Source organism: Dendrobium catenatum, unplaced genomic scaffold (genome assembly GCF_001605985.2).
Source record: "Dendrobium catenatum unplaced genomic scaffold, ASM160598v2 fragScaff_scaffold_980, whole genome shotgun sequence".
NCBI lineage: Eukaryota > Viridiplantae > Streptophyta > Magnoliopsida > Asparagales > Orchidaceae > Dendrobium > Dendrobium catenatum.
Window position 1 is genome coordinate 1,271,625 of NW_021319442.1, and position 7,387 is coordinate 1,279,011.

Here is a 7,387-nt window from a genome sequence, read left to right on the forward strand (position 1 = left end):
AGCCTCAATTAAATAGTATCTTCAGAAAATTAAGAGGAAAAAAGCCAACTATTAAAACTCAATTTCATATAGTCAAAATGTCCACATTAAGGTGTGTAATAATGCATTAAAAATCACACGATGGAAACCTCATAAAACCTAAAAAATAATATTTTTATTCTTATATTTGTATAGACTTGTTAAGAAAAAAATATTGGTATAGACTTGTTGAAATTAAAATTAGAGATAAGGGTTTAGGAATCTACCTTGAGCTCTACAATTCTCTGAATTGGCATGGTGAACAAATCTGAAGTATTGGCCTTCAAACTCTCTCTCCCTTTCCCTTTCTTTTTTCTCCTCCTCTTCATCTCCTTTCTTTGTTACAAATCTGGACTCAAGTCTTATGATTTTAATGATAACAAATATTATTGGATTCTCTACTATGTTGTCTCCTATTATTATTATTATTATTGCATACTTGTTCTGCTTGTGCACTAACATTTCAGGTCCATCGTACACCGCATAAAGTGATCAGCTCAAAACTGGGTAGAATAGGATTAAGTGTCTTTAAGAGTTTGTATCTCTATTTTTATTTATTTCTACATTTCTTGAGTCAAAGTCAAGTACTTGGTGAATGCTAAACTTGGTGATATGCACACACACACTTATGGGAGTGAGATAGTGAGAAAATTAGAAGTGTAATTTATATGAACAAATCGGACTGTATGATTTATATCGTACTGCGCAATTAGCTATTCGAAAAATCATTATAACGACTAATTGCATAATTAAAGTTATTTGAACTCATCGTATTGTACAATCAATATCATTTTGATATATTTAAATATTTCTAATTTTTAATAGTGTATATTCATGCTTAATTTGCTTTCCAATTTCATTTAATTATTCATATATTGATTGCTATTTCGTTTATTATATTTATTATTATTATTATTTTATTTTTTAAATTATTTATTTATTATTAATATGGTAAAATTGAATTGATAAGATAGAATGATTTTTACTATTATTGTATTCTGGTTAACTTACATATTTTACTATATTGATTAAATTATGGATTAATTAGTTACGTATATAGTATCTTTATTTAATTTAAAAAAATCATATTTTAGCTTGTATAATTTTTTTCTTTACTATTAAAGCATGATTTAACTTATTAATTGGTTAACCCTTATTTACAAACTATTTCGGGATGTGCACTAACTTCATTTAACCAATTCTAAACGGTCCTAAAGCAAATGCAAATGTCAAACATGCCATCAATGGGATCGGGTTGTAACTAACAAAATAATAGTATACAAATTAATTTTAAGTGTAAACTAAATAGTAAAATAAAAATACGAGTTTCTACAATGCCATAAGGTTGGAAAAACGTACAAGTACATTACATGGCTTATAAGATTTAGGGTTCTCTAAATTTTAGAATACTTATCTATACAAGAGCCGGTGCCCGGTGATATATATCCGGCCATAGCACCTTTATTAAATGATCTCTGATGCACTGGCGAAACCCCTAAAAAAAAACGTTTGTCCTAACTTGCCATAAAATATCTATATATTTCTTTGCATTTAGTTCTAATGTTTTCTTTGATGTTTTTCATGACAATTTAATTACAAATTTTGTCTTCATTTTTCTTGCTTAACTTTTTTTAAATAACTTTTCGTAAACCGTTTGTCCTAACTTGCCCTAAAACATCTATATATTTCTTCGCATTTAGTTCTAATGTTTTCTTTGATGTTTTTCATCACAATTTAATTACATCTTTTTTTTAAAAATTTTATTGCTTAATTTTTTTTAAATAACTTTTCGTTATATATATATATTTAACTATATTTGGCCCCCTCAAAATTGAAGTTGATTCCACCCCTGCTCTAATTAATGTACCATTTGGGAGAGTCTTCTCAAGTAGTTTTTATATGAAGAGCTCTATGTGAACTTCTAATAACTGGAGGAGAAACTAGCTTTGTTGTTGGTTTTGATTTACTAGTAAGCATACTTTCATCAATGTAACTAGCACCCCTTAATTGCTACCACTCCATCAGATGGAAGATGGAATTTCTTCTAAAATATCTTCAAGTTATACAAGAAAAGTATCAATTTCTTTCTTTAAGATATAGATGTCTTTCTTCTGTATCTTCCTCTTAAATAAATAATAGTTGTTGGAGCAAGTTCCACTAATTTCTTAATGGTATCAAATGTCCTTTTCCTGGGAACAATTTCTATGCAATATATGCTGTTATATAAAATAATTTGCCAATAATAAACTTGATTGCCTCAACGCCCATTTCAGTAACACAAGCTCTCCGTGTTGTTTATAAAAATGCTGACTGAAGAATCATCAAGCCTGCGACAATCTAAAGTTAGGATTTGGAGATTATAATTATCATTCAAAACTCTGCTTTTTTTTTTTTTTTTTTTTTTTTTGGAAAATTTGGACTTAGCCCGTATATTGAAAGAAAATAAAAAAAAATATCTTTTTTTTTTTTTTTTTTTTGGAAAATTTGGACTTAGCCCGTATATTGAAAGAAAATAAAAAAAAATATTACAAGTAATAGAAAGTACAAAAAAAACCCCATAAAAAAAGGAGCAAGCTCAGTTGAGCACAAAAAACCTGCTCAAAAATAGGACAAGCAGTAAAAAAAAAAAAAAAACTCAAAATAAAGAGCCATATTCAAAAAATAGAGCTCCCACATCCAAAAGAAGCCCGGAATGATTTTAGTTATTTGTGATCTAAAATTCTTTTAAAAAAATTGATGGTAAGAACTTTAATGATGATTTTAGTCATTTGTGATCTAAAATTCAATTACTTTTATGAATAACATTTCTCTTTTTGTTTTAGCTTTTTTTACTTTAGGTAAACCAACTGAAACTATTTTTCCATATATATATATATGGAAGGGGTTGAGTTTGAGTGCCAAAGTATAAATTTGATGTAGAAAGAATTCGATTTGAGGATCTGAGTTGAAGATATCATGTACCTTTGTCCTGTTATTTATATGGTTCAAAAGATATATTTTATAGTTGTATTTACAAAATTTGTAAATTACTAAATTTTTTTCATGTATTTATCATTTAAAGAAATGATGGAGTGGTTCAAAAATTGTCCTGTATTTACAAAAGATATCTTTTTTATTTCAGGATCCTGTTATTTTAGAATTTCAGTAAATGTGGTTCCTCAAGATTTGGACTCCTTTTACTCAAATCCTCAACCATCTCCATGCTCTCTCTAATACATTGATTTATCATCAGATTAGCAAAGCAGGAGATTTGTTATTGTTTTAAATCTTTAGTTGTTGAGGATTCTTTTGTCATCGACTTATCTGTATAGAGAAGAATTACGGTAGATGCCCTTGTTTTGGCTGAATTCTCCTATCCTGGAATTGATATAGCATAATAAAGGACAGAGTAAAAAAATAATAATGATCTAACAATTATGCGGGTAATTTATGTCTTGATCATGATTCATTGGCATTTTTATGGGAGTTAATGAACGCTTGCTTTTTTCTTCTACTTTATTCAATAGCCTAAGCAATTTCAAAGTGTTTGGTATAATAATTGGGAAGAAAAGTTCAATTTTATAAATGAAGAAAAATAGTTTTTTTTTTTTTTTGTGTGGTGCTTAAACTTATTTGTTCACGATGATTTCCTTTGATATGATCTGTGATGTTTTGTGACATATTTGTATTACCCGCAAAGTTTCCTTATTTGAAAAACTACAATATTTATGCATCTAACTTGATAATTTCTTTATGCAAGTTAAATATGGAAGCTTACATTTCGGAAGCTGTTGAAGAGGAACCAGAGCTAAGCTTGTTGCATCCATCTAGGGAGCTGATCTAAGAAAATGAAGACCTTGAGGATAGCTTTCCTTTTAGTAGTAGCTTATCTCAGATTTCCAATTAAATAGATAGGATGGAGTACTTTTCTCTTTTGAATGCACAGCTTTGTTAAATGTGACCAAGAGGAAAAAAAAACATCAAAATAGAGCCCGCATATCATTGGTGTCACTTGTATTATTATTATTATTATTATCATCGTTTCCTTGAGTTTTTACTCTTCATATTCATAGAATGATAGCATATAACATTTATTTTAATAATTTACTTAAAATTTCTTAGGGAGGCGATCAAGCAATAGAACATCTATCATAATTTTATGAACTTTGCTTTGAGGAAGACACCCTGCCAAGCAGTATGCAAGTTCCTTGCATTTTTACCTTGAATTATCTCAGAATTGCTGAAATATTCTGGTAATTTTGTTTATAAAATTTTTATGTAGGGGTTACCTGCTTGTACTCCATGTTGAAGTTCTTTGCATCCAAAATGTGTATTGCTGGATATGGAGTTGGATCCCACACTTCAGCAGTACAACATATTGATTGGCATTAGCATGGTTATACATTGATGTTATCATTTACCTCTGATAGATCTGATATGAGGGAAAAAGTAATAATTTTGTAATTTTATATTTATTTACATAAAAGTTAATAAAAGATTTTTATGTTAACTAGATGTTATCATTTTGTAAACATTAAGATTTTATGATTAATGATTTTTTAGATCATATTTTTTATGTTAATTGATGGATGCATTTGTAAAAGTATATGAATGAATATAATTGTTACTTTCTCCTAGCAAAATCTTGAAAATGATACTGATGAATGAATATAGTTTTTTGGATTCTATGCTTTTTATTATCGTTACCTCAAGCTCATAAAATTTATGTTTTTTCTCCATTATGAAATTTATCTAACTAATTGGAATATAAAGGAGTGATGGATTGATCTTAATTGTTATAGCCAGGGGGGTGGGCAAGTGATTTATTTGGTTGATCATTTTGCGACCAATTTTTATTTTGAATAAAATTAATTATTAAAATTACTAAATAGTATCAAATAAATATTCATTAGCATAAAAAAAGGTCGCTAATATGTCCAATTTTAACGACCAATACTAATTAGTGGTCGCTAATTTATCAACAAAAAAATGGTCGTTAAAAGCCTCAGCAACGAGGCTACCGTGACAAATCAATGACACAGATATTTTTGGTCACTATTTGCTTTAGCGGCCAAATTAACATTTTTAGTGCCAATTTTGTTGATCGCTAACTGCCTATTTTCTTGTAGTTCCCATAATGAGAACATGGCATTCCTTAATGATTAACTCTATTTGTTCTTCATGAACACATCTTCTTATAATTTTATTATTGCATGAATTAAATAAAAAGTTTCAACCCAAAAATAATATTTAGTATCTTGAAGAAACTTTCTTTTCTGAATTGGTGATAAATCAGAAGGAAGTATACCACTAACATTAAAATTAACATTATAAGGAAGAGTAGAATTAATAACCAAAAAGGCATACTTGAAATTACAAGGTAAAGCCTTAAGTTTTAATTTAGGGGCCTCTTCAAAGGATGGTTTTAAATTTTTTTCAAAAAAGAAGTCTATAATAATTCAAAGTTTTCATTGATCAAACTTTCATTTCATTCATTTGTTACAACAAATTTCCCTAACATCTCTTTCTTCTTTTCATCTTCTTCCTCTTACAAAAATTCTCTTTCTGACAATTCTTCTTTTAAACTCTCTACTATGACATCTTTCAAATCCACCCTAAAATAATTTTTATTCTTCTCTTGAGGGAGTTTAATAGTTTTAAGAACATCAATTGCAACCTCTTGATCTTGAACCCTCATGGTTAATTCACCCTTTTGAACATCTATCATGGCTTTTCTAGTAGCTAAGAAAGCTCGTCCTAAAATAAGATGTATTTGTCTATATTCTTTCATATCTAAAATTATAAAATCAACAGGGAAAATGAATTAAGCAACTTTAATCAAAATATCTTCTATTACACCTCTTGGATAAGTGAAAGATCTATCAACCAACAAAAGAGTAACAGAAGTTGGTTAAACCTCTCTTATATCTAAAATCAAAAGTGGCATGGGTTGATACTAGAACCTAAATCACAAAAAGCTCTCCCACAAAATTTATCTCCAATAGTTAAAAGAACAATAAAACTCCTAGAATCCTTAAGTTTTTTGGAAGTTTTTTTTTTTTTTTTTTGAATTATAACACTACATTTTTTAGTTAATGCTACAGTTTCAAATTCCCCAAGCTTCCTTTTCTTATTTAGAATATCCTTTATAAATTTTGTGTAAATGGGCATTTGTTCTAAAGTTTCAAAGAAGGGTATACAAATGGTTAAATTTTTAGAATTTTGAGAACTATTTGTCAAGATTTTATTTGATTAACCTCTTAGAAAAAGGTGACAGTGGTCTCTCTACAACCTTCATAATTAGTTTTTTTGGATTCTTTTATAGAGTTAGGTTATTTAGTTGAAGATTTATTTTCTAATTATTTGTCTTCATCGTCTTTTTCTTGAGATAGATTTTTATCTTTGTAAGGATCTCCCAAATCTTTTCCACTTATGAGTTGGATATTATGATATTATTCTTCAAAATTTTGGTAATTAATCAACCTAGTAAGATGCCCTATTTGATCTTTAAGTTTTCTAAGACAATTAGATTGATTATGTAATTGGATTCCAAGTTGCATAAACAATATTTTCCAAGGATAACTTCCCATTCATTACATTATAAAGTTATTCAAAATCTGAGTGATAATGTTGTAGTACTATATGATGCAACGCTGTGGTACTTAAATTCATAGGATCTATATTGATGTTAGTACGTGTCCTGGTTTTAACTTTCAAGTTATCTAATATCCTAAAAATTGCAACAATTTGTGCCCTAAAAAATGACAATGAATTAGATTCATATACTCCTGCTGCTCTTTTAGGGTTTACCCTTTCTGCAAGACAATAAAAATTATTATTAGCCATCTCTTGTATTAATTCACATACTTCCTTAAATGGATTAGACATTAATGACCCTCTTGTTGTAGCATCTACGTACTTTTTCTCTAAGAGATTCTACTAATTTATTATAAAATATTTGAATTACCAACCAAACATGTAAAGCATAGTGAGGGCATTTCCTAAGCATTTCCTTAAATCTCTCCAAACTCTCATAAATTGATTCTCCTTCAAACTGAGTAAAAGAAGTGATATCATTTCTAAGTTTAACAATATTTAAAGATAGGAAATACTTACCAAAAAATACATGAGCAAACTCATTCCAAGTGGTTGTAGAGCTTGGGGGTAATGAATACAACCACATCTTAGCATTTTCTTTTAGAAAATATGTGAACAATCTAAGTATAATAGCAGCATCATTGGCACTATTATACTTAATTATTACATATATTTCTAAGAAACTAGCTAAGTATAATAATTGATCATTAACAGAAGTCCCCCCAAACTAGGAATTTTGAATTATGGAAAGTTTTAATTCAAAATTATTAGCTTGGATTGTAGGTCTATTAAT

General features: G+C 28.4%; 1 non-coding gene across 1 annotated transcript; it reads left to right on the forward strand.

The window, feature by feature from the left end:
• The first annotated feature begins 6,977 nt into the window (after positions 1–6,977).
• LOC114580361 lies at positions 6,978–7,084 on the forward strand. Its single transcript, XR_003701739.1, has one exon. It is a non-coding gene; the product is annotated as a small nucleolar RNA R71 (small nucleolar RNA).
• The last annotated feature ends 303 nt before the right edge of the window (positions 7,085–7,387 follow it).